This window comes from Oryza glaberrima, chromosome 11 (assembly GCF_000147395.1).
Source record: "Oryza glaberrima chromosome 11, OglaRS2, whole genome shotgun sequence".
Classification (NCBI taxonomy): Eukaryota; Viridiplantae; Streptophyta; class Magnoliopsida; order Poales; family Poaceae; genus Oryza; species Oryza glaberrima.
Window position 1 is genome coordinate 21,586,776 of NC_068336.1, and position 13,229 is coordinate 21,600,004.

Consider the following 13,229-nt stretch of genomic DNA (forward strand, 5'->3'; position numbering starts at 1 on the left):
AAAAAAACTCCAAAACTAGCCACACACGGGCCATCCAGCTCCATCATTTGGTACATTGGAGTAAAAGCAAAACAACATATTTATCGAATGAAAAATAATTCGTGAATATAACTTTTATATACGTGTTCTTAATAACGATTTAAAAACAAATGAAAAAAAATAAACTACGATAAAAATACCTTAAAATCGACTCTAAATTTACGGTTGAAAATTCACGAAGCCGCCACCGCCGTTTCGCATCTCATCCTGAAGCTGGTGCTGCACAGCATAAAAACCAATAGTGTGTGGCGCGCCTACTCTCATGCTAAAATCTAGCCGGCATGCATGCAAAGATGCAATGGTGTAAGGGCAGGATTAAGGCCCTCTTTATTTAGGCTTATAAGCCAACTTATAAGTCGAAAAGTCTAAACCTAAACAAACAAGCAGCTTTTCCATTTGGCTTTTTTGAAGCCATAAGCCACTCTAACACTATTAAACCAAAAGCTAGGTTGGAGAAGCTTTTTTGGCTTATGTGAGGTAGATGTATAACTCAACTACTAAACTTAGAACATTAAATCCACCGGCTTATAAATCATATAAGCCGACTTAAAAATATAGACCAATAAACCTGACCCTAAATAAATAGGGCCTAAGTCGTTTTGCCTGTGAGCTAAGTTAACCTGATCAAATAACTCACAAGGTGTTGCTTCCGACTATTCAGACTTGAGAGCAGTTTACTACTCGTACAAGATAGTGGCCTTAATTAACTATTTGTTGATGGATGCTTACGCAAAGACTAGCTACCTTACTTCCCTAAAAGCTGTATTAATTATGCAACATGTATATGTAGAACACTTTTATGCACACACAGCGTCGATTTCGAGAGAAATAAGCTGACAAATTGGTCTTACGATTTGTTTCTAATGGCAAGTTTTATAATATAGGCAGTTGTTACCTCTAATTTTATTTCTATCACCTATCTATAATTAAGAGGTAATCTATACAATAAAAGTTACCTCCAATACACAAAACCCAATAACTTGCTACAGGACACTCCAAGTATGTAGCATTTACCATGAGACACCCAAAGAACATATATCTTCTCGTAGACACTGTAAAAATATGATGATTAGCTGCTGGACATATGTCTCATTATTTTATTATTTTTTGTGGAAACGGAGAGAAACATTGGTTAAAGACAAGTTTGCCTAGGGGCCACTTCTCAATCTCTCTTTCTCTGTTCATCTTCTTATGTGGCTACCTTCTTTCTCATGCGCGTGCTGTGGCAGCTATATAGCACGTGCAACAGCTGGCTAGGCTGGAGCACGGGGCGGCGCGCCACCACTAGGTAGGGGTGGACGAAAAGCTCGTGGCTCGTTAGCTCGTTCGACTCGCGACAAGCTCGGCTCGACTCGTTTCATTTTTCTAACAAGCCGAGCTGGCATTTTAGCTCGTTAGAGATAACGAGCCAGCTTGAGCTAGCTCGCGAGCTGCTCGCGAGCCTTAACGAGCCCATACCTCATCAGGCTGCTAGGCCACAAAGCCCATAGGCCCATTTATTTAGAAGGCCCAATAGACAATAGTGAGCACTAAAAGTGAAAACCCTAGGTCATTCCCTTATCCCTCCCCTGTTCCTTTGCGGCTGGTGGCTGAGTTCCCCCACACCCGATGCCACCGCTCTTTGCCTCTCCCCCAGCGCCCGACGTCGCCGCTCTCCCCCAGCATTCTCCTGCAGCGCCTGACGCCGCCGCCACCTACCAACCCACCCACCTGCGGTGCCGCCCGGCAGTGAACATGAGCTCCTCCCCATGGTGCCGGTGAGCTCGAGCTCTTCTCCTCCGCCATAGTGCTCCTCCTCGTGGTCCAAGTGCCGGCGGAGGTCAAGCTCGTCCCCTTCACCGTCGTGCTCCTCTCCGTGGTCACCGGCGAGAGCTCGAGCTTGTTTCCTCCGCTGTCAAGCTCCTCCCTATGGTTGCAGTACCAGCGAGGTCGAGCTCGTTCCATCCACCGTCGAGCTCCTTCGGTTCTCCCCGTGGTCGCTAGCGAGCTCATCCCCATGGTCGCCTCCCTTCGTGCTTGCCCCCATAGCTCGCGAGCTAAATCAGCTAGCTCGATCTTGCACACAAGCCGAGCCGAGCTAGGTTTCTACCTCATTAGGATAACGAGCCGAGCCAAGCTAGCTTGTTATCCTAACGAGCCAGACCGAGCCGAGCCGAGCCGAGCCGAGCCAGCTCGACATCCACCCCTACCGCTAGGAGTCCTCCCCGGGGCTCCGTTTCGGATTGGGCAACAGCGAAGTGGGCACCACCACCGTCAGCCAAATCCTCGCGCGGTATACGTGCCCCGTCCACCATTTCCGCCATAGGTAGATCAAGAGGGATGGCTCCGCCAACACGGACGAGTGGCTCATCCTCCTCGCCGGAAGGGGCATCGAACGCCTGACCCTAATCTTCTCGAAGTTCAACAATTTCCTCTTCCACACGCTTCACACCGCCATTTTCTCATGCCACGAGCTCACCAAACTGGAGCTCAGGAGCTGCCACCTCCCGGCTGCCCTCAGACTTCTCAGGGTTCCCAAATCTTACTATGCTAATGTAACATCCTAAAAATGCGTCATTTTCTAATCCTGCATCATGCCGATTATTATATTCTTAATAACTTCCTAAACCTAGGATAATATAATTAGAGGGACCTCCTAGAACTAACTCGCACAAAACCTCTCTGGTATTTAATCTCTTTTGTGTTTTTCATTTAAATATATATATTTGGTTAAATTGAGGTATTTCTTGATTTGGTTTAAAACCTTCTTTTGATTAAAGTTTCTTTTATTCAAATTTAGTTTGAAAACCCCTTTTTATTATTATGAATTGTGGTCCAAGAAATTCTCCACTATTGTCCTAGAACCTAAACCAAATGATTCCAATTTTATTGGATTTAATTGTCGACCCACCATTTGATTTTGAACCTATCCTTTGATTCCAAACCTATTCTTATTTATCGCCAAATATCTAAATTCTTCCTTTTGATCTAGCCGCTAATTTAATTCCTGTGGCTTGATTTCCTTCTCGACACAAGAAAAATATTATTACAAATATTGTGAATAATTGCTCTTGTGCTAAGAAAATAAATTATATCCTTGTCACCTAAATTTCCTTTTAGCCTCAAACAATTCCTTGAAACCCATGCCATATATTTTAGGGTTGAAATCCTATCCTTTTGCCTCCACCTATTTTCCTACCACATTCCCAAAAATATTTTGAGGAATACTATTAATTTACTTTCCTATTTGAGTGCTTCCAAATAAATTCCCTCAAACCCCACCTCTAAATATTGCACTCAAATAAATTAGAAAATCTCCTTTGTGAATTCTCTCCTAATTCAAATTCTTCGCAAAACCTAGTTATCCAAATCAAGTATACAAATTAGACTTCTTTCTTTTTGTCATCGGGCCGAAACTCCGTTCTTTCTTCCTTTTGGCGCAATCCTTTTTCTTTCTATTTTCCTCCTTCCTCTTGGGCTGCCGGCCCAGCTAAGCCGAGCCGGCCCAGTTCGGCCCACAACCCAGCCGCCTCCCTCCTCCCAGTGCGCGTGCCCTGCACGGCGCACGCCGCCGCAACCGTCGCCGCTAAGGAATCAAGTCGGCGCCGTCATCCTTCTTTCCACGCCATCGCCGTCGCCGATTCTCCCTTGTCTTCATCCTCTTCGAACCTCCTCTCATCGCCTATATAAGAGGATGAACCCCCTCTGTTTATCCCCCACAAACCGAGCTTGAAGCTCTCCTCTCTTTTCTCTCTCCTTGCCATGGCCGGCTATCACTGTCGTCGGCCGATCTCCCTCACCGGAGCAATACCGGCCAATCCCTCGCGCCATCGAGCTTGCCTCGATGAGAGGAATCCATTTTTCCCCTTTCCCCTCTTCCTCCACCTCTGAATCAAACCTCACCGGAGCTCTCTCTCTCCTCCCGGTTCACGACCTTCCATCCGCCGTTCCGGCTATTTCCCTTACTCCCTTTGCCGGCCACTGCCATCCCTAGGTGCGTTGCAGTCGGGAACACCACTGGCCGCCGGCGTCACCGCCTCCTCGCCACCGGAGCCCGGCGCCCCCTCTCCTCCTCCTCTCTGTTCGACCGAGGAGAAAAAGAAGAAAGAGACGGGAAGAAGAAGAAGAAGAAGAAGAAGAGGAGAAAAAGAAAAAGAAAAAGGAATCCCTGACAGGTGGGCCCATGAACAGTATACTTTCGCAATTTACTCTATTTAATTCAAATTCCAATCTTTAGAAGCCCATATCTCCTAAACCGTAGATCCGATCTCAGTGAAACCTAGACCTAAATTCATCTAAATTCAAATGCTTCATTTTGATGCCTAATTTGTTATTTTATAATTTTATTTGAATTTATTCAAATATCATTTGAATTTATATTTGCCTTTTTCAAATATTTTCTTTTACCCCAAAATACCCTTTAGCCACTAAAAAGCCGCCGGTTGGAACTTTACGCCTTCCATGGGGACGTTTGCGGTCTATTGGCCCCGACGTCGAACCGTTGGTTGTAAAGCCCGGTAAAACCAAACCCAAGGTCGAAGTGCTGCTCCCGGCATCCCACGCCTTGATGCGTACAACGGTCGGAGCTTCACTATTCCCTCGACCTCCACAGGACGCCGCACAGTTAGCTCTTGAGCTCTGTGTGATCCTAGCCGCTCCGCCGCCACTCACGGTTGTCAGAGTAACACTTCCGCCTCGCTAAACCTGCACAAACCTCCCATCCCTCTGGCCGTTATATTGTCTATCGACACCGGCTACCAAACCTAGTCGTCATGCTTTAGCTACGACTAGCGAACACCTAAACCCTAGCCAATATTTATCTTACCTCGATATCAGACAACTGAAACCTTAATCAGCCTGCCATCCAAATCCCACATCCACTACAATATTACTTATCCGCCATATCTTAGCCACCTACCATTTTATCCACCATATCTTAGCCACCTACATAAAATATAGAACCTGGCTGATATACTGCCCTACTCCTCAATCGGCCTAAATATAACCGAACCCTAGGTATAATCCTATCCAAACCCACTATCAGCCAATACCAGTCACATATCTGCTCAACCAATTCAATTATCCACTATACTCCCTATCCACCAACCAATCAGAGTTTGCACATAAAATATAGGTGACCTTAGCCGCTTAATTCCCTCTCTACCCTAGCCACCAACTCTTTAGAATCCACATATAAAATATCAGCCCAGTAATCCATATACCTGCATAAAAGAGATAAGCTATACCCTAAACCCTAGTCCTCCTAACCGTTTATCTTTTTCTTGCTATTTTATGGCTTTTATTGAATTTGGATCTTCCCCTTCTTCAGTAGAGTCTATTTTATATGGATGGCAACATGTGGTATTTCAAGCATCAGATAATCAGGTTGCCTATTTCGGATTTATTTGCGTTGGAGCAAGGCAAGTTATTATTCCTCCCCTTGAGCATAATTACCCTATATTCTATATCCCTTTTCTATGCATTAGTCATTCATGATTTTGAATGCATAACCTGAACATATAGCAAACCAGATATGCTAGCTTTTGCTTAGCCCTGCCTAGTTAGATTATGCACAAAATTTAATGAACTTAGATTGGGACAGTACGGTAGAAATGGTTGATTTCTGAGTGGCTAGTACCGTTCCAACCGACATAAGATTGCCAAGTACATGTGAAGAACATACGAGTACGACCGCAATTCTCGTATGGGCATAGACCTAGCTGATTAAGTTATCTAGCAAAGGTGGTACCTCTGTGTAGTGGTTCTTATTTTAAGTCCTCGCGCAGGAGGCAAATTTACGCCGCGAAGGGCGATTGTGATATTTACCGAGGTGCAGGTAAATATATGAGATGAATTGTGATATCACGAACTGTTTGTAAACCCTGATTGCGATGACATGGTGTCATACAATCAGTTCTCTCTAAAGGCCTCGGGAACGCCAGAACTCCTCTCGCTGCTGATAACGTTACGTTCAGAGCGCATGGGGACTAGAGTTCATGGAACAAGTACCACTGATGTTAGTGACCGAAAAGCTTTGCCATGACAAGGCTAATGTGTTTGGCACGTCATGGATTGCGGGTAAAGCGTACATCTACTGCAGTATGAGTATCATTAAAACTATTCGAATAGCCGTGCTCGCAGTTATCGGGCATTAGGACTCACAATGGCATCTTGGTTAGAAACATAATTTCAAACTTTATTAAATACTGTTGCATTTAAAACATTATAGACTTTCCTTCTATATTCTCTGCTTTCTGCAAGTAAATCTAACCCTACTCAAATATTATTATTTCATGCATTCATTGTTGATTAATATAATAGCTTGCTGAATACGTTGTACTCACCCTTGCTTTAACCCCACCTTTTTCAGAGTCATTTTAGAGTTCTTACCGAAGCTGGGAGTTCAATCATACAAGTTAATCTCATTTTAACTTAGTTCTCAAGTATAGATTAGATAGATGGTTTAAGTCTATAGCAAAACACTAGAGTTGAGTTATCGTATAGCTTCTGTCGTAATAGTTAGCCACAAGTTTGTAAATACCCTATTATTTTATGTAAAGGAATCTCCTTTGGAGCCTTCTCAAAATATATGCAATGAAGATCCAGATTGTTGAACCTGTATCAATCTACTGATCCAGGGCTTGATTTAGTCTAAACATGTCGGTTACCAAATCATTAGTTTCGGGACCCGACAACTAACCCTCACCACGGTTGTTTTTCCGCCGCATGGGGAGAGGTCTCGCCGTGGTCGGGAACAACGCCTGTGCTCCTCGGCTCCAGCCGTGGCCCGCAGATCGACGGCACGACCTCGTCATCCGCCTCAACAACGCGCCCATGGCGAAGCAGAGCCCTATGGGAGAAGAAAAGAGGAGAATAAAGAAAAAGGAAGAGAAGTAGGAAGAAGAACAGTGTACTGGGGCATTTTGGTACTTTCAATGCTCTTTCTCTCTCCGTTTCCACCAAGAATAATAAAATAATAAGGTGGGTGTCCAGCAGCTAATTACCACATTTTTGCAGTGTACACAAAAAGATACACGTTCTTTGGGTGTCTCACAACAAATGCCACAAACTTTGGGTGTTCTGTAGCAAATTTTGCCATAACTTTAGTACTATCACATTTTTATTGAATTTTGTGTAGAGATTATCCAGAGGTGGCTCCTTCACTCTCTTCTTCCTTCTCTTTTCCACATCAGCAAATGAGTCTACATGTCATCTAGGGGCAAGTGTTTAAGGGCTTATAGTACTTGCCCTAACTGGGCGACCACATCAGCTTAAAACCACAAAAGAGGATGTAATTTATCTGGATTAAATAGTTAGGAGGTGTAAAATATATGGTATAAAAGTTAAGGAGGGTAATTTACAGTTTTATGATAGGTGAGGAGGTTAAACCGAACTTAACCCATTATTTATCAGACCCTCAGGGATGTAAGGTAGGAAAAATTCAGAGACATGCATAAAATGAATTAAGTGACATATCTATACTTACTATAAAGTTATATAAAGTTATAGTCCACTAAATCTAAAGCTCAACATATAACTATGTCACATCATCACCCACTAATAATAATACATATAACCTCATACAAGCATGCGACATCATCTACAATTTATTTAATTCTACAAATTAACATGCAAGCATATCCAATTATCACCCCTCACATCATTTGCACAATATTTGAACAAATCTATCTATCATTTTTATAATATTTAATATATATTTAAATATGTTTCATATTAAAGTGCGAGTATTATTTGATTATTTCATGATAATTGCAGATAAACCCTGATGTTTCATTGTTTCTGTCATCTTTTGAAAAATCCAGAGTTATGAGCTTTTTAATGAGTCCTATGACAGCTCATACTAATATTACTAGACATAAAAAATTGTCTCATATGTACTATTTGCGAGGGACCTAAATCGAATTACAGAAACATAGAAGGACCTTTTCAAAAAAAACCACCCGTGCCTATCCGACGTGGCATAGCCGAGCGGGCGCCCCTTCCGCTGCTCTTAATAGTTTCTCATTAGATGATATATGTTGTAGACAGCTTTTCTTGCACTCCGATACTATAATACGCGCCAGCGTGTCACTAGAGCAAACATAGAAACTGAAATTGTTCCAGTTGATAATGGTCATGCGCCATTTCACTAGTAAAGAAAAACACCTTATATTTTTAAACCACGGTAAGAAGAAATTTCACAAACTTTTTATTCTTATTAGGCGCTATATATTTAAAATGAATGAATTCTGTAGAAAAATCACACATGAAAGTACATGACATAGTACATAATCGAGATTTCATCTCCATTCAAATAACATAGTTCTAGTTTTTTTTTAAATTAAGACATTCCCATTACAGCCCCATTCTTTTTTACTAATGCCGAAAAATTAGGTACCGATTATTAATGCCAACTTTAAAAGTACAATTCAATTCCTCAGAAATTTTATTGCACATACCAATTCTCGATAGACATTTTATTTCAAGCTATCTATTAGGTTAATAATATATAATATTTAATTCATCTGATTTAAGACTTTGTTCTTTTTTGATGCTGGATTTTTATTTGCATGTTTCCCAATCTCATAAACGATACATTTCACACAACAACTTTCTTAAAAAAAAGTTTCGTAGACTACTTTTCTAAAATAACCTTTTCACTTTGTAATAGTTTTTTTTCACTTGTTTATACCCATAAATAACTATCACAAAATCAAATTATCCATAGATCCATCAATTTTATCTCTCCCAAACGGGACTCTATCAGGTGGTGTCTGAGATAAAGTTGAAGTTAACGCATGCGAAACGAGAAAGCCGTTAGCATATTGTTAATTGAGTTTTAATTATTATAAACTTGAAAAAATAGATTTAGTTAATATTTTAAATCAATTTCCGTATAGAAATATTTTAAAAACACACTATTTAGTAGTTTGAAAGACGTGCTAACAAAAACCGAAATAAAATCTACATCAGGGATGTCGGTATCGAATTTTCTCATTATTCGGGCTATAATAAAAATGAACCATGGATGTGTTTAGTTCTTTAGGTGTAAATTTTTTGAAGTATACGGATACATATTTGAAGTATTAAACGTAGATTAATAATAAAACAAATTACAGATTTCGCCTGTAAACTACGAGACAAATTTATTAAGCCTAATTAATCCGTCATTAGCAAATGTTTACTGTAGCATCACATTGTCAAATCATGGCGTAATTAGGCTCAAAAGATTTGTCTCGCAATTTTCATGCAAGCCGTGTAATTATTTTTTTTTACATTTAATGCTTTATGTATGTGTCCAAATATTTGATGTGTCGTTTTTGAGCAAAAATTTTTTTGAATCTAAACAACTCCCGTTTCAACTTTCGAGCGGTAAACATTCACTACGCCGAACAAAAAAACGGCAGCTTCACACTTCACAGCAGCGAGACTGACAAGCTGACAGCCCAGTACAGCACACCTCCTCCAGTACTGGACCAGCAACCGAATCCGCATAATCTGAGAGGTTTACCCGCATAAATCCTAGGAATTATTCTGCCGAGCGTATTATTGATCTAACAATCTGGGAGAAAAATTATGTCCTACGAGCACTTGAACCTCCTCCTTATATAGGGGGAGGAACCGAGATTACAATGTACAGCCCATATACCTTACGAACGACTAGGCTAACAGATATATCGCAATTGTAACTGACTAAGACTACGGGATATTTCCTTAATATACAAGTTAACACAATATCCGAGTCCTTTCCTAAACATATTATATCTGTATAGGCTATCCCCTATAACCAGTTGGATATACATGCCATGTGGGTACGTGGTATCTATAATCTCCACAAGAGTATATTTAATTTGACTATTACAATTTAGGGACTGGATTAAATACCTGAATTTCATGAATCGCTAGGATTTGCCCATTCATGTGTCACGGAGATGTGGGTGATTGAGAGTTAATTACTGACACATGCATTATGTTAGGGTTTTGGTGGTGCTCAGGCGATTTTGCAGCGGCGGCCGTAAGTCTCGTCGTGAGATGTTTCTGGATGGAGCTCGTCTCCGATCCACGTGTGTTGTCTGCAGGGTTATCACCTGCTTTGAGGATTCGTCGTCCGGCTTCCAACCAGTTTGTTTTGAGGGGTTTTGATCTGAGATCGGATTCATATTCTTATCATCAATGGTGTGTCCGGCCTGGTTGCAAGGTTCAGTCCTTTCCCCAGAATTTCTTAGTTCCCAATCGTAACATACCAGGAGATCTTTGCCTTTGGATATGGAGATGGATTGTGAAGAAGGAAACGTCACGATCTGGTCCGGGTGCCGTATTCGTTCTGGATTCGTTCTTGGTCTCTGGCCCTTATATAAACAACCCTGGGTCAGATCTGTCAAGCACAACCAACAATTGCTGCTTCTGCATCCAATCTGACGAATTAGGGCTTCGGTTTCTTTGTCGTCTCTTTCGGGTCATGGCGTCTTCTAGCGGTGGGGGTGATAAAGGGATCGTCACTGGGATGGTCACCCACCCGAAGCCCCTGGTCGACGCGATGCTCTCCCGTCAAGAGGCGTCTACTACGGCTAAGGAGATCATCTTAGCCCCAAATAAGCAGGCTTTGGAGTCAGCGAGTCAGAGTAAAGATAAGATGATCCAGGCTAATCCCAAGACCTTGCCAGCGACGGGGGCTAGCGACACCTACTCAACTGGGCCGGGTGCATACACAGAAGGAGATGTGGAGGAGGAGGATGATGAAGCGGTGGAGGTACTGCTAAAAGATGATGAAGTACAACTAGCTGGGCAGTGGACAGTTTTGTCGAGATTCTACTCGCTTCGATCACCCAATCAAGCGGCTCTATTTGACGACATGAAGCGTGCATGGAGATTGCGAGCTAACATGAAGGTCAAGTCCCTGAGAGATAACATGTTTATCATCACCTTCAGCTCGGAAGGGGATTACAACTTTGTGCTCCAGGGCAGTCCATGGCTTCACCGTGGAGACGCTCTGCTTGTTGCAAAATTCGATGGCCTGACGGATTTATGACCTCCCCTTGGTGCTTATGACAAAGAGGAGGGGAGATCTGTATGGCAGCAAACTTGGACATGTGAGGGAAGTAGATGTTGGTGAAGATGGCAGAAACAAGCATGACTTCTTCCGGATCCTGGTTGATTTATCAGTCAAGAAGCCGCTGAAAACCTCGCTTGCTATAAAAATTAATGTGCAGGGAAGTGAAGCTGTCCGACGTTTTGAGCTACGATATGAGAGGGTGCCCTTTTTCTACTTTATTTGTGGTTACATCGGGCACTCTGATAAAGACTGTGACAAAAGAATTGCCAATATTGATCAACCTTTTCGTTACTCAACTGAGCTACGTTGTTCTCCGCTAAAGCCTTTTGAGAGAAGAATGAGCACAATCCGTGGCCAACAAAAGTCAGGAGTGGCACGCAATCTGGCCTTCCGTGGAGCAGGGAGTGCAAGCTCGTCATCCTCCAAACAGGGGAAAGGTAAAAGCAGGGAGGAGATTATTCCTGACAGGGTCGATGCTCGGGATGGCTTTGAGGGAAGAGAAGATGTGGGGGACGGGGTGGTGGATGAACTGCTAGCTAGTCAGACTAGCAATCTGAACATGTCAGGTGAGAATATGGTGCAGAAAGGAGAACCAGTGGGTATGGAGGAGGAACAACGCCATCAGCTGTCAACATCTAACCTTGTTTCTGATACTGATATGATTCCAGCAATACAGAACCTGTAGCAACCGGCATCCTTTGGAGGAGAGTCTTCCGAGGACATCAGTGATACCAACCGGAAAAGAGCGCAACCACAGAGCGGGAGCAAGATATCCGACAGAGTTCAACAGGCCTTAGTGTTGTATGGTCAAGGATCTGGTAGAGAACAGGCTAAGCAGGTGGACCCAAAGGAGCCAGCGAGAGCTCTCAAACGGTTTCGGAAGACGGAGGTGGAAAGTATGGAAGTTTTGGAAGCAACCAGTCCTGGGGCTACTGGTAAACTGACGGGACCCGCTCTCAGGGCCCGTCAGGAGCAATGAGTTGCCTAGCATGGAACTGTCGTGGTTTGGGGAACGCTGCGACAGTTCGCGATCTGTGTGGCCTAGTTAAAGAGGCCGATTCCCAAATTGTTTTCCTAAGTGAGACTAGATAGAAGGCGGATAGAATCAGGCGTTTACGGAATAGGTTGGGTCTTAGAGGTTTTGCTGGAGTTGATAGTGATGGAATGAGTGGGGGGGGGGGGGCTCGCTTTGTACTGGCATGAGTCTATTAATGTGGAAATAAAAGCTTTGTGTGAGAGATATATTGATGCTTATGTTCGCTTGTCGCCGGATGGCCCTCTCTGGCATGCCACCTGTGTATGGTGAACCTAGAGTTGAGAATAGGCACAATATGTGGTCGATGCTCCGGTCTGTGAGGAATTCATCCAATTTACCTTGGCTTGTTATTGGTGATTTTAATGAAGCTCTTTGGCAGTTTGAGCATTTTTCATCTCACCCTAGGGGAGAGCCCCAAATGCGAGCTTTCCGGGATCTTCTTCAGTCGTGTGCACTTTTTGATTTGGGATTCAGGGGCACACCCTTTACTTATGATAATAAGCGCCAGGGAAGAAACAATGTTAGAGTGAGACTTGATCGTGCCATTGCTGACAATGCATGGCGTGATACCTTCCCTAATGCGACTCTTGCACACCTGGCCTCCCCCCGTTCAGATCACTGTCCCATATCCTTGCAACTGTCTCAGGAGATGAAACAGCCAGTCAGGAAGAAAATCTTGCATTATGAAATATGTTGGGAACGTGAGCCGTATTTGCCAGAAGTTGTGCAGGAATCTTGGGTGGAAGCAGGGACTAAATCTGACCTGGGTGATATTAGTGCTGCTCTGCGTAAGGTCATGGCATCTCTGCATTCCTGGAGTAAGGTAAAATTCAAGAATATTGGCCGTGAGTTACAGAAAGCTAGGAAAAAGCTTGCTGAGCTGCTGGAAACATATGCAGATAGTGCTGCTGTTCGCCAAGCCTCGGATCACATGAACGAACTACTTTATCGTGAAGAGATGTTGTGGTTACAGCGCTCACGGATTAACTGGCTAAAGGAGGGCGACCCTCACAACGTTCCTCTTCCCTCATCGAGCACCTTTCGCATCTTCTTCAACGACAGCATCTTGAGGAACTAACACGGGAGGTGGAGGACACGTCGGGCACGAGGGCATCGACGGAG